This window comes from Orcinus orca, chromosome 20 (genome assembly GCF_937001465.1).
Source record: "Orcinus orca chromosome 20, mOrcOrc1.1, whole genome shotgun sequence".
Lineage (NCBI taxonomy): Eukaryota > Metazoa > Chordata > Mammalia > Artiodactyla > Delphinidae > Orcinus > Orcinus orca.
In genome coordinates this window covers 37,032,770-37,054,159 of record NC_064578.1, presented here as the reverse complement: position 1 = coordinate 37,054,159, position 21,390 = coordinate 37,032,770, and the positions used below count along the sequence as shown (strand labels likewise).

The window sequence follows — 21,390 nt, the reverse complement described above, 5'->3', positions numbered from 1 at the left end:
ACAATAACAGGTGTTGGCAAAGATGTGGAGAAATTGGAACCCTCACACATTACCGGCGGGAATGTAAAATGCTGCAACCACTTTGGAAAACAGTTTGACATTTCCTCAAAAAGCTAAAGAAAGGTTATAACCCAGTATATCCACTCCTAGGTATATATCCAAGGGATTGAAAATAATGTTTATTTTAAAACTTGCACATGAATGTTCACAGGAACATTATTCATAAAAGCCTTAAAGTGAAAACAACTTAAATATCCATCAACTGATGAATAAATAAAATGTAGTATGTCCATATAATGAAATATTATTCAGCCATAAGAATCACTGAAGTACTGACACATGCTGCAACATGGACGACCCTTGAAAACATAAGTGAAAGAAAGCAGATGCAAAAGACCACATATTGTATGATTCCATTTATATGAAAAGTCCAGAACAGGCAAATCCATAGACACAGAAAGATTAGTCATTGCCAGGGCTTGGGGAGGGGTTATGGAGAGTGACTGCTAGGGGTACAGGTTTCTTTTGGGGATGATGAACATGGTCTGCAATTAAATAGTGCTGATGATTGCACAACTCTGAGAATAATAAAGATCACTGAACTATACACTTTAGAAGAGTGAATTTTATAATACGTGAATTGTATCTCAATAAAGAGAAAAAAAGGCAGAATATATATGGTGGGGGGGTTAACCTACCCCTTGGATTTATTTTCTCATCATCTCAAATATAAACAATGCACAAATCGCAAATAAGATATCTATTTAATAAAGCAAGCCCAATTTAGCAACACTTTGAAGTAGATAGGTTAAAGTTAACAAAATGGACTTGAAAGTGATAAAGATGTATTACTTTTGGAACATTTCGTAGTACCAACCTTTTACAAATTCTATCTGGCTTCCAATAACTGTCCACATTAGGAAGGCTGTGGGATGAATTGTCTTCCCCTGAATTTCTTATATTGAAGTCTTAACCCCCAGTACCTCGGAATGTGACTGTATTGGGAGATAGGGTCTTTAATAAAGAGGTAATTAAGATAAAATGAGGTCATATGTGTGGGCCCTAATCCAATGCAACTGGTATCCTTGCAAGAAGAGGAGATTAGGACACAGATAGGCAGAGAGGAAAGATCATGTGAAAACACAGAGAGAAGACGGCCATCTGCAAGCCAAAGAGAGAGCCTCAGAAGAAATTAAGCCTGCCAACACTTTGATCTTGGACTTCTAGCCTGCAGAAATGTGAGAAACTAAATTGTCTAAGCCACCCATTCTGTGGTACTTTACTATGGCAGCCCTAGCAAACTAATACAGAAGTTGTTAATGTATTAAATTCAGTATGTGACTCTCTCTAAATTATAATTATCAACAACCTGATTAAAAAGTTAGCAGAAAATCTGAATAGACATTTCCCCAAAGAAGACATACAGATGGCCAAAAGACACATGAAAATATGTTCAATATCACTAATCATCTGGGAAATGCAAATGGAACCCACAATGACATATCATCTCACACCTGTCAGAATGGCTATCATCATAAAGACAACAAATACCAAGTGTTGGTGAGGATGCAGAGAAAAGGGAGCCCTTGTGTACTGTTAGTGGGAATGTAAATTGGTACAGCCACTATGGAGAACAGTATGGCAATTCCTCAAAAAATTAAAAATAGAACCAGCAATTTCACTTCTGAATGTTTTTCTGAAGAAAACAAAAACACTTATCAGAAAAGATGTATGCAACCCTATATTTATTGCAGCATTATTGACAATAACCAAGATATGGACTCTACCTAAATGTCCATCAATAGATGAATGGATAGAGAAGATGTGAGATATATATACATATACATACATATATACACACACACAGTGGAATATTACTCAGCCATAAAAAAATAAAATCAAGTCTTGCCATCTGCAACAACATGGATGGATCTAGAGGGTATTACGCTAAGTGAAATAAGTCAAACAGAGAAAGAAAAATCTGTATGATCTCACTCATATGTGGGATCTAGAAAACAAAACAAACAAAACAAAACAAAAACAGGCTCATAGTTACAGAGAACAAACTGGTGGTTGCCAGAGGAGAAGAGAGTTGGGGGTTGGGCAAAATGAAGGAGATTAAGAGGAACAAACTTCCAGTTATAAAATAAAAAAGCCATGGGGATATAATATATAGCATATGGCATATGGTCAATAATATTTTAATAACTTTGGATGGGGACATATGGTTACTAGATTTATCATGCTAATCATTTCATAATGTGTGTAAATGTCAAATCACTATATAGTATACCTGAAACTAACATAATATTGTACATCAACTATATTTCCATTTTAAAAATTATAATTATCACATGCTGAAGCATATGACAGTGGACTAGCAAAGAAAGAGTGAACTCCACTACAAGGTGTTTATCCTATTTTCCTAAATCCTTAACACAGCATTTAACTCTAATAGGGATTTTTCCTCTGCAGCAGTAAAACTGAAATTCTTTTTTTAAAAAATAAAATATTTTTTAAAAAGCATCTTGCAAATTCCACGGATGCATAAAGGGTAAATATTGGAAAGATGGCTGCCCAAAATTCTGCAAATGTGATGGCCACAGGCTATTCTGTGTGGCAACTTTGAGGAAATGAACTTTGTGTAACTTCAAACACTGTGATAATTCACGGGAGGATCATCTGCCTCATGAGAGATGTTTAAAAGCCAAGAGGTACATAATCAATAGCTAATAACAAATCAAACTCAGAATACATGCCCCCATGCAATCCTGGAGAATAAACCCCTTGGGGGCAGGGGCCGTGCGGGGCGGGGGGGGTGTAAATTAGTAGACAACTCTATGCTTCTTTTGAAAATCCCACCAGCCACCGCACTTAGCACAGGACCAAACAGAAAGTACCCAGCACATATTTCCAGGTTCACTGATTGATGACAAACATCGAGATGGCTGCTATTGTCCACATCAAGGAATCTGATTCTCCTTGAACATATTCGTTGGCGACTGGTACAAATAACATTATAACATCAAAGAAATTTAAAATGTCTCAATGTTGTTTTTAATCTTTGTCAATCTGATAGGTGGAAATTTTAAAAACTTATACTCCTTATAGGAGCATGATTCATAATAGACAAAAGATGAAAGCAAACCAAATGTTCATCAACAGATAAATGGATAAACAAATTGTGATATATAAACACAATGTAATACTATTCAGCCATAAAAAGAAATAAAGTACTGAAACACACTACAACTTGGAAGAACCTCAAAAACATTATGCTAAATGAAAAAACTTGGACACAAAAGGTCACATATTACATGATTTCATTGATATGCTTTATCCAGAATAGGCAAGTCCAGAGACAGAAAGCAGATGGGGATTGGGGGGGGGGCAGGGAATAGGGAGTGATTACTTAATGGGTATAGAGTGTTTTTCTGGGGCTAATGAAAAAGTTTGAAACTAGAGAAAACTGGGGTTTGCACACTGTTTTGAATATACTTAATGTCACTGAATTTAAAATGATAATTGTATGTTGTGTGGATTTCACCTCAACTTAAAAAAAATTATACTTCCACCAGTGTAGGAGGATACCTACACCAAGAGGTATAATTTCCCACAGCCCTTAATTTGGGATGCATAAGCAAAACCTTAGAGCTGTTCATCCCCTTTGATCCAGAATTTCTAGTTATCGGAATTTATTCTAAGGCAGTGGTTGGTTCTCAACCAAAGGCAGTTTTCCCCAGGAACATCTGGCAACGTCTGGAGATATTTTGGGTTGTCACACTGGGGAGATGCTACCAGCATCTAGTGGGAAGCTGCTAAGCATTCTACCATGCACAGGACAGCCCCCATAAGAAGGAATTGTCCAGGCCAGAGTGTCAGTAGTACCAATGTTGAGAAACCCTGTCTTAAGGAAATAATCAGGCAAGTACACTGTGATAGTGAAAATTTGTAACAGCCCAAAATGTACATCAGAAAGTAGCTAAATAAACTAGGATTCATCCGTCTATTGGAATACTAAGCAACCATAAAAACAATGATGTAGATCCATGCAGTAAGTCCTTTAACACATTAGGCTCCTATCTGTTGTTAATAAATATAATTGGTGACCAGTCAAAATAACAGTACTCACCTGTCAGTAGGGGCAAAGTTGACCTGCTTTCTGTCCCAGCTTTGTCCACACATCTGAGTTCCCAGAGTCATGCTTGGCACACAGTAGGTGCTCAATAAGTTTTGGATGGATGAATATCTATGAATATCCATTAAATTTCAAATGTTTTAAAATGTATTTATGTTGGCAGCACCAGGTCTTCGTTGTGGCACACGGGATCTTCGCTGTGGCACGTAGGATCTTTTTTTTTAGTTGCAGCATGCGGACTCATAGTTGCAGCATGTGGACTTCTTAGTTGTGGCATGCAGACTTCTTAGTTGTGGCATGCGGGCTTTTTGTTGCAGCATGCGAACTCTTAGTTGAGGCATGTGGGATCTAGTTCCCTGACCAGGGATCGAACCTGGGCCCACTGCATCGGGAGCGTGCAGTCTTACCCACTGGACCACTAGGAAGGTCCCAAATTTCAAGTTTTTATGAGAAAGTTCTGTACAATGAGACTACTTCCATTTTGAAATTTTTTTCATTATGTTCCTTATAATTCAATTCTGAAGAAGGCTAATTGGACATGTTAGATGCTTTCACTGAACCACTTTAGTTGTTCTAAAGGTCTAAATTCACTTAGCTCTTTGACATAAAGGACTTATTCAAAGATATCCAAACCTAGTTAGGAAACTCAAACATTAGGGATGTTCAACCACAACCGCAGTATCCCTGAGCCACCACTGACCCAGTGATTGAGGGTCTGTCTGCATCTGGGCACAATAAACAAGGCTTTCCAGTATCTAACCAGTAATTCTCCTGCTACTGACATTAACTGGCTAAAGGCCCCGAGTGTGCGTCATTAGGGGAAGAAACAACCCAGTCTGTCACTGATGACACAGTTAATGGAAGAACAATCCGCTAGCTTGCTATTCCCAAACTGCTGCTAAGCTGCTATTCTCTTAAAGGGCTCTTAAAAACAATAATAACAACAAAAATCATTTTCTTTGAGTCTCGCCTTGAGAACAAAAGAGTAAACCCAAACACAATTTTCCATTTCACACGAAAAGAGTATCTTGTATGTTGTTTTAATTTCTCTGTGGCACTTCTGTTCTCCATGTCTCCTGCCTTGGGAATAATTAAACGAGGAATTTCCACCAGAGTTTAGTCCTGATGGGCCACACTTAAAATCTTCCCATCAGGACTCAGATGAGCAGGGAAGCTGTGAAGTGCAGTCTCAGCTCCAGTTCCTACAGGTAGCACGTCTCACACCTGACCACCTCCTCATCCTGGAGACAGCGGGGTGAGAGGAACCCGCACCAGACCAAGGGACCCCTGCCTCTCAGCTCCCAACATGCCAGACTGGGGCCCAGATGCCATGTCCTCCAGGTTTTTAGAAGAAAATGGAAATTCTGATTTTTATGTAAACTCCTATGACCTTTTTTCTGTTGGTCCTCAATTGGATTTTTTTAAAAACACTGCAGATCAAACGAAGCCCGTCTGTGGGCTACCAGTTTGCAGTCTCTGAGCGTCTTACCTTGAGTTTGATGCTGACTTCAATTCTTTCCACTCCAGGGAAGTCACCTGAACAGAAGAACAAATTGCTCTCCTAGGACCCTCTGGGCTAGAATTTGTTTTTATCTTTATCTCATGAGTTTCTTAATACAATTCTGGGGGAGAGACCCTTCTTAAGACTAAATAGTTGCCTTCTCTCCAGATCACTTGCTTTTGGAAGTCACATTAATTAAACCCCTGAAATCAATTTTCCCCTCTAGTCAACTGGATAATAGAATTACAGGCCTTATTTCTAGAAAGGGCACTAAGAAAAATATTAGTAGATTATTATGATCTGGATTCCCTTGCCCCACGTTACCCTAGATTCCAACAGAGGCAGGGCAGCCAGGGCAGATTTGAAACTAGGCTGGCCAGATCGGGAAATGAATGGCTTCCCCTCAGCAGCCCAAGAGCCTAGCAAAGAGGAATGATGTGCTGGTCTAACATCTACCAGCCAGCTGGTGGATGCTGGCTGTTACCCCACAGCAACTCTAGCATCCCTACCCTAAACACCCACCCACCCCTCAGCCTGCAGCCCCTTCCTTTCCCTGCATTCCTCTCTACCCACAAGCTTCCTGTGAAAAACACATAGAGAACATCTCCAGACTCCTTCTCCATCCAGGAGAGGCTTCCAGGGCACTAAGGAGAGAACACAAACCTCCCTTCAAGCAGAATGGATCTGATATGATGGATACACAAAGCACAGAAGACAGTGGAGCAAGGTGAACAAAAGACGCTCAACATCTGTCACAAAGAGACTGTTTCTACTTTCTAACTTGAGACATCCAACAATGAAGCTGAATGCTTTGTGAGATGGTGAGTTCCCCACCATATAAAGTATTCAAGCGTTAACTGTCAGAAGTCCTGACTGAATGCCTGGGTGGGAGGTTGGACCTCGTGGCCACCCAACCATTACTTTCAACAACAAAGCCTTACACCTGTACAGTGTTTGATGAGAATAAAGGGTGCACATGCCACCCTTCTTGTAATGCTCACAAAAACTCTGAGAGAGAAGCTTTACGCCATTTTTTTTTTTTTTTTTTTGCGGTAGGCGGGCCTCTCACTGTCGTGGCCTCTCCCATTGCGGAGCACAGGCTCCGGATGCACAGGCTCAGTGGCCATGGCTCACGGGCCCAGCTGCTCTGCGACATGTGGGATCTTCCCAGACTGGGGCACGAACCCACGTCCCCTGTATCGGCAGGTGGACTCTCAATCACTGTGCCACCAGGGAAGCCCAGCTTTACGCCCTTTTTACAGAGGAGGAGATGGAGGCTTAGAGAGGTTAATTTAATAGGAAAGAGAGAAGCCTTCTTAGAGAAGGTCAAGTTCCAGCCGAATCCAAAGTCCAGCATCAGGGCAGGAATGTGAGGGGCACATTGGGAGAACAGTAAACTGACCCAAACCTACATTTTCCAAAGCACTCCCATTATTTGATCCCACCAAGTCCCCAGCACTCCAGCTGCATGGGTATACTGTAAGAGGCTTTGGGGACCTTCATCCTTATATGGCACCTGAAGACTAGAGCAGGACACAAGGCATGATGAGCGGACCTGGACAACCCTAAGGCTAAAGACTGGAGACAGCAGACTGAAAACTGGAAACAGCCCACAAAACCCTGTCTAAAGATAGCCAGTCAGCACCCCCGTTCCCAACAATCCCTTTTACTTCACACACATGCATGACCTGCCTGGCCCCTGAAGGCTTTTGAGCTTGTATGACTTTGCCTAGCAGTGCAGGGACCAGTTAGCGGAGGGAAGCAACAGGCAAGAGATAAAGGAAGCCTGAACCAAGGCAACAGCAGTGGGCCTGGATGGGAGGCCTGCACGAGATAGTTCAGGACAGAATGGGTGGGATTAGGACAGAGGGAGCCAGGAGATGGGTGGCTAGGACAGGAAGGTAGGCTCTCAGGGCAGTGGGAATTTGGTTCTTTTGCTAATAACATCACATCCCTGCAGAGCTATTCTTCCTGCTGTGCTAGGAGAAAGTTCAGAGCTGGAGACACGGCTCCAAGCTTTCTGCATAAAGATTATATTTGAAGTTGTGTGCATAGATGTAACCAGCAAGAAAGAGGGTATCAAGAGAAAGTGCGCCAGTGACTACATGCAGCAGAAACATGTTCCGAGTCTTTGGACCTCCTACCACATAGCCTTCCAGGAAACTCCTTTCTGTTGGCTAAGACAGAGCTGTCTGAGGGACAGAACCAGAGCAGCCCCAGAGATCCAGGAGCAGGGACCTGGATTAAGCACCACCCTTGGAATGAGCAAATTCCCACCATTTTCATTCTTCAGCCACTCTGCTCAGGAACCAAGTTCTTGGGAGTTTGGCTGGGTGTGTGTAGCAATCTCTAGGAAGGGCTTCCCAAACTCACAGGAAAGAGGCCAATGATATTCCCATTTTATAGAAAAAAGTTAAGTGGTTGGGCCCAGACAACTTGGCAGGACCAGGAATAACTCAAGGTCCCCTACCTCAGAAGCAGGTCGAGAAGCAATGCTGCCTTCCTGGCCTGACTCTGGGGACATTTCCACAGACCAACAATGGACTCTGTTTTATAGGGCTGAGCCCTCCACAGAGGAAGCACTATGACTCTTTTCTGCATATGTGCCTTTTCACACAGTAAAACACTCATTACTTTGCATCTTCATTTCTTTTGTTGCAATTTAATTTTTTGTTTCCGATGTCCTTGTATACATCAATCTCAGACCACATTTGGTCCTAGAAGTCCAGACACTTTGAATTATGCCCACAACCCATGATCTCATCCAAATTAACAAAGTAAAATCCTTCACATGATTTGGAATGTAGCTACACATTTTGGAATATAGCTTATCTTTAACATGATAATAACAATGTTTGAAAAACTGTCAGAAAAAAAGTCCAGGTTGTGTTTTATAACCTGAGCTTGCATCACCAGTCTACCTCTTGGCCAGAAAAGAACAGGAAGCCAACAATGACCATCCAAGGCAGCATCCAATGTGAGAGGGAGGGATACTTCCCCTTAGCAAAATCAGGGCATTTTACCATGTGATCTTAACACACATGTGGAGACAACCATGCTGATTCTGGGGGAGGGTACTGCACAGGATCTCATGCGTGACCACTCATTCAAGAAAGCAGTCTCAGCAGGTGACGACACAGAGCGCAGACTGTCTTCTCCTTCCCATCTTCTTCTCAAATCCACGCAGAGACAATGGGGAGATCAAATGTAGAGAAAACACTTAGAAGATGGGTTTGGAGCCATGCTCAAGGTTCAGTGCAATGTTCAAGCAACTCATTAGTGATGGCCAAGTAAACAAGCAAACAACCAACCTTGAACTCAAAAACACTCCTGGAGAATTTAAAAATACATCCCTTGGGAATGAGGGATTTCAAAAACTCTCTGGAGTCAGAACCCTGCCAGACCTGTGGCACCATAGCCACGGCCCACAGTAATAAAGAATGACCACCACCTCGAGATGGGCTGCCTAATGGGGCCTGGGAGAGTGGCTTTCCAGTCAAGGAGACCAAGACAGGGAGACTTAGTGAGCTAATGTTTTCAAAAGCTTTCTGAGCACTTTGATGGGAGCAGATGTACCACTACAAAACAGCCTTTCATCTTCCCAAATAGTCTCTCTCTTCGTACCCACTCCACCCTGCTAGAGCTAACCAACCCACCAAGACCACTGCCTCCAAGAGGAGAGGACCTACGAGCCTCCCAAGGTCTCAGGTCCTTTCTTCCTTTGCCTAATGTACCTTGGCTAATTTTGCCCAAACAGCATCCTCAGCAGCACATGCAGCCCTCCTCTCATGCTCTGTGCCATCTGAGGAAGCAGAGAAGCATTTTCATTCTGCTGGAAAATGAATGCAAATAGATTCTAATCAACAGGAAGAGCTCAATTAGAGCCAAGTTCAGCACTCTTCAAAGGTGTTGTTATTTTCCCCCTGGCTTACCCCAAACAGCCCTTGTGAAGTGGGTCTCTGACCTTGGGTGGGGCTTGGCAACAAGAACTCTTCTAGGGAACTCCGTAGCTAGACCAGCAAACTTCCCAACCATCTTGGATGTCTTCTGCAAGCCAGAAAAGGGCTCCTTGTTACTAAAGATGGTTGAATTTACAGCCATATTGATACTGACCAGGGTTGTTGGCCTTCCCAATCAATAGAAATTGATTAGAGGCCAGAAAAGAGATTCAGGCAAGGCTTTATTGAGGCCCCTGCTGCAGCAGCGGGGAGCCAAAACAAATAACAGGTTTCTTTGCTTGCTCCTCGACAGGATGCGAGCTGGTTCCTTATATGGGGTGAGGATAGGAGCGTGTCCAGGGGTCAGGCCCAAGGGGTGGCTTAGGTGTTTTGCCCACCCCTTTGCTGGTGCTGTGTGCAGGGGGCATGAGCAGTACCCTGCTTTTGCTCCTGACACCCAGTTTTTGCTCCCGGCTCTTCAGAAGTGGCAGTTGGATTGGGTTTTTTTGTTTTTGGGGGGGGGGGGGGTTTGGTATTTTTGTATCTTGTCCAAAATTTGCCCCAACTGTGCATGCATGCAGTTATTTTTAGTCCTTTATACTTTCTTTGTATTTTTTTGCTCAAGGAGACATTTGTCCAGGTGCAAGCACTGCAGCTGCAGCAAAGGGTCCCAGATCCCAGCCTGTCTCAACATTTCCCCTCTTGCCAACCCACAGCAACACCATCAGGGCTAGAGTAGAACAGGGCTCGGGCTCAGTGAAGACTTGTGTGTGGCTACTGGTCCCAAGGGCCCTCGGCTATAACATCCCCCCAGGGAATAATGACCACATGCAGAAAGTTAGCTGCTCTGTCAGGCTGTAAGGAAGGGACTCTTGCCCAAGTGACCTCAGGAAATGAGGGTTTAGAGTCTGATAGCTGGGGTCGTATGGCACAGCCAAATGCCAGGCACTATTTTCTGAGTTCAGATCTTGGGACATCATCAGCTGTGTAATCTTGGAGAAATTTCTTAACAGTCCTGCAGGTAGGTACCATTGTTACCTCTGGTTTGTAAGGAAACAATCCTCACATTATCTCAAAGGCTTAGTGAGAAAAGAGAGGAAAATGCTTAGCACGGTACCAGGCACATAGTAAGTGTTCAGTAAATGCTGGCCAGTGATTTCATGCTTTCTGCTGCTGTTAGTGACACTGATGTGCTGGAACGTGTTGACAGGAATTCTGAAAAAGAGCTAGTGGAAACGCTGCATACATCCTTCTCTGGGAGTTTTACAAGCACTTTTCTGTGGGACCTCTCAGAGTCATTAACATCTGAAAGGCGTGTTCAAATTTACTTACCTATTTTTTGCTACAAAGAATACCTGTACAGTATGGAGGTTCCTTAAAAAACTACAAATAGAACTACCATATGACCCAGCAATCCCACTACTGGGCATATACCCTGAGAAAACCATAATTCAAAAAGAGTCATGTACCAAAATGTTCATTGCAGCTCTATTTACAATAGCCCTGAGATGGAAACAACCTAAGTGTCCATCATCGGATGAATGGATAAAGAAGATGTGGCACATATATACAATGGAATATTACTCAGCCATAAAAGGAAACGAAATTGAGCTATTTGTAATGAGGAGGATAGACCTAGAGTCTGTCATACAGACTCTTTCTCATACAGACTCTCTCATACAGACTCTCATACAGACTCTCATACAGAGTCTCTCATACAGACTCTTTCTCTTTCTGTAAGCCAGAAAGAGAAAGACAAATACCATATGCTAACACATATATATGGAATTTAAGAAAAAAAAAATGTCATGAAGAACATAGCGGTAAGACAGGAATAAAGACACAGACCTACTAGAGAATGGACTTGAGGATATGGGGAGGGGGAAGGGTAAGCTGTGACAAAGTGAGAGAGTGGCATGGACATATATACACTACCAAACGTAAGGTAGATAGCTAGTGGGAAGCAGCCACATAGCACAGGGAGATCAGCTCCGTGCTTTGTGACCGCCTGGAGGGGTGGGATAGGGAGGGTGGGAGGGAGGGAGACGCAAGAGGGAAGAGATATGGGAACATATGTATATGTATAACTGATTCACTTTGTTATAAAGCAGAAACTAACACACCATTGTAAAGCAATTATACTCCAATAAAGATGTAAAAATAAATAAATAAATAAAAGGATCATAAAGCATGATCAAGTGATATTTATTCCAGGGATGCAAAGATGGTTCAACATCTGAGAAAGAAAAAAAAAAAAAGAATACCTGTAAACAGCAAGATAGTGGAATATTATGAAGATCAAACTGAGAAATGCTGAACTAGCACATTCTCAGCTCCTCCTCCTCTCCCCCCATATAAAATACTACCTCACACATCCCCCCAGGCACAAGAGACCTCACACAGCAGGTGGCAGGAGGGGTGAGCCCAGCTCACAACTTGGACACTGACCTCTGTGGCTCACTTCTCCCTCCATCTAGGTGGGATCATTCCAGCCTGGAGGTCATTGCTCATTTATCTTCTATTTTGATTTTGGACTTAGTAAATTTAGGGCTTCAGTTTTGTTTTGTTTTTTAATATCTAACCACATTTCTCCTCTCTCGCTTTTTAATAAAAAACAAAAACTTGGAAATTGGACTGAGACAATTGGGCTGTTCATTCCATCAATTTCATCTTTGCAACCTTTTTAAGAAATAAATTGGGTCAGTCTGTTCACTCTCCTAATATCTGCAGCCCCAACTGAGAGATTTCCTTATTATTACAAAATCTAAATTAGGACGCAAGAGGGAGGGGATATGGGAATATATATATATATACATATAGATGATTCACTTTGTTATACAACAGAAACTAACAAAACAATGTAAAGCAATTATACTCCAATAAAGATGTTTAAAAAAATCTAAATTAGGAAAGTGCTTCTCCCCAAGAAGGAATTTTTTAATATATGGGAGCAAGACAGAGTTACCCCAATACAAGGCCCTAACTGGCAGAGGTAAGCTCCAGGCCCCCTCTGGACTATCTCTTGTACTGTTTCTTGGGCAAAAAGAAGCCTTGGAGCTGCCAGCTGGACTCAGCAACTTCCAATTCATTGTTCCATTTCTGTCCTTCTAAACCTCCATGCCAGGTGCAGAGTCCTGCTCCACCTCCCCAGGGATTGCAGGGTTTTCCAATGGTTTCAAAAACAGACCCCTAGAAACTTTTCCTAAAGGTGAAAAGCAGCAAAGCAGCTTTTTCAGCCCACTATGCCTTGGTCTTCTGAGCTTTCACCCTTAGCAGAAAACTCAGACTTAGGCCCACCCCCATGTGACTTTCCTAAGAATAAGCTGGTGACATGACTTGGAACAGAGAATGGTGAGTCCCAATTGCATAAATAGTAGCAATATTTTGGGGGGATCTGTCTCCTAAGGCAAAGGAAACAAAAGCAAAAATGAACAAATGGGACCTAATTAAACTTAAAAGCTTTTGCACAGCAAAGGAAACCAATAACAAGACAAAAAGACAACCTACTGAGTGGTAGAAAATATTTGCAAATGATGTGACTGATAAGGGATTAATATCTAAAATACATAAACAGCTCAAAAACAAACAACCCGACTAAAAAATTGGCAGAAGATCTGAATAGACATTTTACCAAAGAAGACATACAGATAGCCAACGGGCATGTGGAAAGATGCTCAACATCGCTAATCATCCGAGAAATGCAAATCAAAATCACAATGAGATGTCACCTCACACCTATCAGACTGGCCATCATCAAAAAGACCACAAATAACAAATGTTGGCGAGGAATTCCCACTGTTGGTGGGAATGTAAGTTGGTGCAGCCACTGTGGAAAATAGTGTGGAGCTTCCTCAAAAAACTAAAAATAGAACTACCATATGATCCAGCAATCTCACGCCAGGGTATATATCTGAAGAAAACGAAAACATTAATTCAAAAAGATATATGTAGTCCAATGTCCATAGCAGCACTATTTACAATACCCAAGGTATTGGGACAATGTAAGTGTCCATCAACAAATGAATGGATAAAGAAGATGTGGGATATATATATATATATATATATATATATAATGGAATACTACTCAGCCATAAAAAAGAATGAAACCTTGCCATTTGCAACAACATGGATGGACTTGGAGGATATTATGCTAAGTGAAATAAGTCAGACAGAGAAAGACAAATACTGTATGATATCACTTACATGTGGAATCTAAAAAAGAAAAGAAATTAGTGAGTATAACAAAAAGAAACAGACTCACAGATATGGAGAACAAATTAGTGGTTACCACTGGGGAGAGGGAAGGGGGAGGAGCAATTTAGGGGTAAGTAATTAGGAGGTTCAAACTATTATGTTTAAATAAAGCTATAAGAATATATTGTACAACACAGAGAATATAGCCAATACTTTATAATAATTATAAATGGAGCATAACCTTTAAAAATTGTGAATCACTATGTTGTACACCTGAAACTTATATAATGTGGTAAATCAACTATACCATATTTTTTTTAAAAAGGAAAAAAATAGAAAAAAAAAGAAGAGGAGTCCCAATTGGCTTATCCACTTGGCCCCTAGGTGGGGTATGGGGTCATTGCTTTAGCTCCTTCTCATACCCTAAGTTGCCTTCATACAGTCAGGTCTGGCACAATAAAGCCAATAACAGGGTCAAAAGTTCAGTCTCTGGGGTCAGCCTGCTCTGGGCTTGACTTTCACTTGTGTGACCCATAGCAGGCAGCCTAACATCCCCGAGATTCACTGGCCCAGACTCACAGACGAAGAAACTAACAATTGTCCCACAAGCCAACATGGTAGTTCTTCCCTCAGCTCCTAGAACATAATTAATGCCAGCCAACATTTATTGAGGACTGGATACCATCATCGTTAGTAACTAATTTACAGGCACTTAACTGCCCAAAAGAAAAGAGGGAGAAAGAAAAGGTTTAGAATCAATCAAGAGGTTAACTGTAACATGGAAAAGGAGAGAGCCCTGGCACAGATGTTGCCTCATCTTATTCTAGTGAATGTGTAAAAGAGGCAGGACAGGAACCATTAATCCCATTTCACAGGTGGGAGAAACTGGGAAATGCGAAAAGATTTGCCCAAGGCCACATGGCCAGGAAGCAGAAAATCCAGGTCTGAGGTCCAGAACTTCTGCCCCCAAATCCTCCATTCCTCCCACCAGGCTAAATTTTTTCCCACTACAAACCATGAGTTCTATTCTTCATAACCTTCCCAGAGGGCCAACTTTGTAACCCAGCAGCTTGGAAGGTGAGTTTGCTAATTAAGAGTCACCTCAGGAAAAGCCACAGGAACCCTGCACAGGTGTTCCTCATCCTGGCCCCCAAACGCCTGTGCTCTTCAGTGTGGGCAATAAGGCAAGATTTGCCCCAAATCCTCCTGACCCCTTTTCTATCTGCTCTACTACATTTAAAACCACCATCCCTGCCCAGGGGATGGGAGCTCTGCAACAAGCTCATGGGCCCATTTCGTAAGATAACTGGTGACTTTGAGAATAGGTTAAATGGTAATGAAAACAGTCAAGCCTCAAAATAAAAAATCACCAACGTAGTAACTTAAGATATAACAGGACCTGCGTGACTTTCGAAATTAAAAGTGAAACATTTCTTAGAAAGTGATTATTGACTTGATATCTTAGACTCTCCAGCTCAAATGCTATAAATTATGCCCTCACTATGATATAGTCTTCAGCTTGGGGCCTTTTTGACTCACCCCAAGACCACAGTGAAGCTTCCTAATTAAAGCCCTACCTCTCCCCTCCAAGTCATTGTGTCCATAAGTCTCAGAGTACTTTCAACGTTAGTGTCCTGTGTTCATCATCTTTTGCCTCGTGTTCAAAGCCCTCAATAGCCCAACCCCAAATTAACTGTTGGCTTTCTTACTGCTTCCCTGCACAGCCTAGCACTGCAGCCAGAAAACTGTCCCAGGAAGGGCCCTTGCTTAAATGGCAGAAGGAAGTGTTTCCAAAGCTCCTGTAACATTCTTCTCCTCCCCCCCAAAAATATCTGTGATCAAGTAAGTTTGAGAACTTTTGCCTACTCTATCCCCTTCCCTTACTTCTACCGTTTGGGAATTCACAGTGCACACTGGCATACTAATCCTGCAGTAAAGGGATACACGGAACCCCTTTAAACACCCTCCAAACTTACTTCACCACAAGCTCTTTTTGCAGACAACACCTGCAGAACTGCTATTTCTTGAAACACCCTTTGAGAAATATTTTCTTAGTGGTTAAGAGAAATCCCCTTACCATTTCTGGGCTGAATGCTTAAAGTGGCCAGTACTCACACCAGGCAGGATTCCTGTGAGGATTATAATGCTTAACACACTGCAGGGCACATAGGCAGTGCTCAATAAATTGTACTATTAAAAAAATCTTTTTCGGAGTTGGTTCAAGATGGCGTAGTAGAAGGACGTTCATTCACTCCCTCTTGCGAGAGCACCAGAATCACAACTAACTGCTGAACAATCATCGACAGGAAGGCACTAGAACTCACCAAAAAAGATACCCCACATCCAGAGACAAAGGAGAAGCTGCACTGAGATGGTAGGAGGGACACAATCACAGTAAAATCAAATCCCATAACCGCTGGGTGGGTGACTCACAAACTGGAGAACAATTATACCACAGAAGTCCACCCATTGGAGTGAAGGTTCTGAGCCCCATGTCAGGCTTCCCAACCTGGGGGTCCAGCAACAGGAGGAGGAATCCCCAGAGAATCAGACTTTGAAGGCTCAAGGGATTTGATTGCAGGACTTCAACAGGACTGGGAGAAACAGAGACTCCACTCTTGGAGGGCACACACAAAGTCGTATGCACATCAGAACTCAGGGGGAAGGAACAGTGACCCCAGAGGGGATTGAACCAGACCTACCTGCTAGTGTTGGAGGGTCTCCTGCAGAGGCAGGGGGCAGCTGTGGTTCACGGCGGGGACAAGGACACTGGCAGCAGAAGTTCTAGGAAGTATTCCTTGGCGTGAGCCCTCCCGGAGTCTGCCATTAGCCCCACCAAGGAGACTGTGGGCTCTGCGCTGGGTCACCGCAGGACAAACAACCAACAGGGAAGGAACTCAGCCCCACCCATCAGCAGACAAGCAGATTAAAGCTTTACTGAGCTCTGCCCACCACCAGTCCCTCCCATCAGGAAGCTTGCACAAGCATCTTAGATAGCCTCATCCACCAGAGGGCAGACAGCAGAAGCAAGAACTACAGTTCTGCAGCCTGTGGAACAAAAACCACATTCACAGAAAAATAGACAAGAAGAAAAGACAGAGAGCTATGTACCAGATGAAGGAACAAGATAAAACCCCAGAAAAACAACTAAATGAACTGGAGATAGGCAACCTTACAGAGAAAGAATTCAGAATAATGAGAGTAAAGATGACCCAGGACCTCAGAAAAAGAATGGAGGCAAAGGTCGAGAAGATGCAAGAAATGTTTGACAAAGACCTAGAAGAATTAAAGAAAAAACACCCAGAAAAATTAAAGAACAAACAAACAGATGAACAATACAATAACGCAAATGAAAAATACACTGAAAGGAATCAATAACAGAATAACTGAGGCAGAACAACGGATAAGTGACCTGGAAGACAGAATGGTGGAATTCAGGCTGCAAGAGAGAATAAAGAAAAAAGAATGAAAAGAAATGAAGACAGCCTAAGAGACTTCTGGGACAACATTAAACACACCAACATTCACATTATAGGGGTCGTAGAAGGAGAAGAGAGAGAGAAAGGACCCGAGAAAATATTTGAAGAGATTATAGTTGAAAATTTCCCTAACATGGGAAAGGAAATAGCCACCCAAGTCCAGGAAGCACAGAGAGTCCCAGGCAGGATAAACCCAAGGAGAAACACACCAAGACACATAGTAATCAAATTGACAAAAAATAAAGACAAAGAAAAATTATTAAAAGCAACAAGGGAAAAACGACAAATAACATACAAGGGAACTCCCATAAGGTTAACAGCTGATTTCTCAGCAGAAACTCTACAAGCCAGAAGGGCGTGGCATGATATATTTAAAGTGATGAAAGGGAAGAACCTACAACCAAGATTACTCCACCCAGCAAAGATCTCATTCAGATTTGATGGAGAAATCAAAAGCTTTAAAGACAAACAAAAGCTAAGAGAATTCAGCACCACCAAACCAGCTCTACAACAAATGCTAAAGGAACTTCTCTAAGTGGGAAACACAAGAGAAGAAAAAGACCTACAAAAACAAACCCGAAACCCGAAACAAACCCGAAACAAACCCGAAAATTTTCTAAATTTTCTACCAATTTAGAAAATGGTAATAGGAACATACATATCAATAATTACCTTAAATGTAAATGGATTAAATACTGCAACCAAAAAGACACAGGCTCGCTGAATGGTTACAAAAACAAGACCCATATATATGCTGTCTAAAAGAGACCCACTTCAGACCTAGGGACACATACAGACTGAAAGTGAGGGGATGGAAAAAGATATTCCATGCAAATGGAAATCAAAAGAAAACTGGAGAAGCAATACTCATATCAGATAAAATAGACTTTAAAATAATGACTATTACAAAAGACAAAGAAAGACACTATATAATGATCAAGGAACCAATCCAAGAAGAAGATATAACATTTATAAATATACATGTACCCAACATAGGAGCACCACAATACATAAAGCAAATGCTAACACCTAAAAAAGAGGAAATCTGGGGCTTCCCTGGTGGCACAGTGGTTGAGAGTCTGTCTACCAATGCAGGGGACGCGGGTTCGTGCTCCGGTCCGGGAAGATCCCACGTGCCATGGAGTGGCTGGGCACGTAAGCCATGGCCGCTGAGCCTGCGCGTCCGGAGCCTGTGCTCCACAATTGGAGAGGCCACAACAGTGAGAGGCCTGAGTACCGCAAAAAAAAAAAAAAAAAAAAGAGGAAATCAACAGTAGCACAATAGTGGGGGACTTTAACACCTGACTTACACCAGTGGACAGATCAACTAGGCAGAAAATTAATAAGGAAACACAAGCTTTAAATGACACAATAGACCAGATAGATTTAATTGCTATTTATAGGACATTCCATCCGAAAACAGCAGATTACACTTTCTTCTCAAGTGCACATGGAACATTCTCCAGGAAAGATCACATCCTGGGTCATAAATCAAGCCTCAGTAAATTTAAGAAAATTGAAATCATATCAAGCGTCTTTTCCAACCACAACACTATGAGATTAGAAATCAATTACAGGGAAAAAAATGTAAAAAAAAACCACATGGAGGCTAAACAATACATTACTAAATAACCTAGAAACCATGGGAGAAATCAAAAAATACCTAGATACAAATGACAAAGAAAACACGACTATCCAAAACCTATGGGCCACGGCAAAAGCAGTTCTAGGAGGGAAGGTTATAGCAATACAATCCTACCTCAAGAAACAAGAAAAATCTCAAATAAACAATTTAACCTTACACCTAAAGGAGCTAGAGAAAGAAGAACAAACAAAACCCAAAGTTAGTAGAAGGAAAGAAATCATAAAGATCAGAGCAGAAATAAATGAAATAGAAACAAAGGAAACAATAGCAAAGATCAATAAAACTAAAAGCTGGTTCTTTGAGAAGATGAGTCTTCTCATCTTAGCCAGACTCATCAAGAAAAAGATGGAGAAGACTCAAATCAATAAAATTAGAAATGAAAAAGAAGTTACAACGGACACCCCAGAAATACAAAGCATCATAAGAGACTACTACAAGCAACTCTATGCCAATAAAATGGACAACCTGGAAGAAATGGACAAATTCTTAGAAACTTCTAAGACTGAACCAGGAAGAAATAGAAAATATGAACAGACCGATCACAAGTAATGAAATTGAAACTGTGGTTAAAAAACTCCCAACAAACAAAAGTCCAGAACCAGATGGCTTCACAGGTGAATTCTATCAAACATTTAGAGAAGAATTAACACCTATCCTTCTCAAATTCATCCAAAAAATTGCAGAGGAATGAACACTCCCAAACTCATTCTATGAGGCCACCATCACCCTGATACAAAAACCAGACAAAGATACTACAAAAATAGAAAATTACAGACCAATATCACTGATGAATATAGATGCAAAAATACTCAACAAAATGCTAGTAAACAGAATCCAGTAACACATTAAAAGGATCATACACCACAATCAAGTGGGATTTATCCCAGGGATGCAAGGATTCTTCAATATACATAAATCAATCAATGTGAAACACCATATTAACAAATTGAAGAATAAAAACCATACGATCATCTCAATAGATACAGAAAAAGCTTTCAACAAAATTCAACACCCATTTATGATAAAAACCCTCAGAAAGTGGGCATAGAGGGAACCTACCTCACCATAATAAAGGCCATATATGACAAACCCACAGCAAACATCATTCTCAATGGTGAAAAAGTGAAAGCATTTCCTCTAAAATCAAGGATGTCCACTCTCACCACTGTTATACAACATAGTTTTGGAAGTCCTAGCCATGGCAATCAGAGGAGAAAAAGAAATAAAAGGAATACAAATTGGAAAAGAAGAAGCAAAACTGTCACTGTTTGCAGATGACATAATACTATACATAGATAATCCTAAAGATGCCACCAGAAAAGTACTATAGCTAATCAATGAATGTGGTAAAGTTTCAGGATACAAAATTAATGCACAGAAATCACTTGCATCCCTATACACTAACAACGAAAGATCAGAAAGAGAAATTAAGGAAACAATCCCATTCACCATTGCAACAAAAAGAATAAAATACCTAGGAATAAACCTACCTAAGGAGTTAAAAGACCTGTACCCAGAAAACTATAAGACACTGATGAAAGAAAGCAAAGATGACACAAACAGATGGAAAGATATATCATATTCTTGAATTGGAAGAATCAATATTGTGAAAATGACTATACTACCCAAAGCAATCTACAGATTCAATGCAATCCCTATCAAATTACCAATGGCATTTTTTACAGAGCTAGAATAAAAAATCTTAAAATTTTGTATGGAGACACAAAAGACCCTGAATAGCCAAAGCAATCTTGATGGAAAAAAACGGAGCTGCAGGAATCAGACTCCCTGACTTCAGATTATACTACAGAGCTACAGTAATCAAGAAAATATGGTACTGGCACAAAAACAGAAATATAGATCAATGGAACAGGATAGAACGCCCAGAGATAAACCCACACACCTATGGTCAACTAATCTATGACAAAGGAGGCAAGGATATACAATGGAGAAATGACAGTCCCTTCGATAAGTGGTGCTGGGAAAGCTAGACAACTACATGTAAAAGAATGAAATTAGAACACTTCCTAACACCACACACAAAAATAAACTCAAAATGGATTAAAGACCTAAATGTAAGACCAGACACTATGAAACTCTTAGAGGAAAACCTAGGAACACTTTTAAAAAAAAATAAATTTATTTACTTTTAGTTTGGGTTGTGTTGGGTCTTTGTTGCTGTGTGCGGGCTTTCTCTAGTTGCGGCGAGCGGGGGCTACTCTTCGTTGTGGTGTGCGGGCTTCTCATTGCGGTGGCTTCTCTTGTTGCAAAGCATGGGCACTAGGTGTGCAGCCTTCAGTAGTTGTTGCGTGTGGGTTCAGTAGTTGTGGCTCACAGGCTCTAGAGCACAGGCTCAGTAGTTGTGGTGCACTGGCTTCATTGCTCTGCGGCATGTGGGATCTTCCCGGACCTGAACCCATGTCCCCTGCATTGGCAGGCAGATTCTTAACCACTGTACCACCAGGGAAGCCCCTAGGAAGAACACTCTTTGACAT

The 21,390-nt window shown here is 41.5% G+C and overlaps 1 long non-coding RNA gene across 3 annotated transcripts in view; it reads right to left on the bottom strand.

Annotated features, from left to right (window-relative positions):
• LOC117199427 (uncharacterized) overlaps positions 1 to 16,978 on the bottom strand; it is a 111,467-nt gene extending 94,489 nt beyond the window's left edge. Inside the window, exons 1-3 of one of the 3 annotated variants that reach the window (XR_007474408.1) lie at positions 16,474 to 16,978; positions 9,572 to 9,686; positions 6,178 to 8,808 (exon numbers count right to left, since the gene is read on the bottom strand). This is a non-coding gene — a long non-coding RNA (uncharacterized LOC117199427). Of the gene's footprint in view, positions 1 to 6,177; positions 8,809 to 9,310; positions 9,687 to 16,473 lie in introns of those variants that run through there. The other 2 variants (XR_004480653.2, XR_007474407.1) reach the window with 2 other exon arrangements.
• Between the last annotated feature and the right edge of the window lie 4,412 nt (positions 16,979 to 21,390).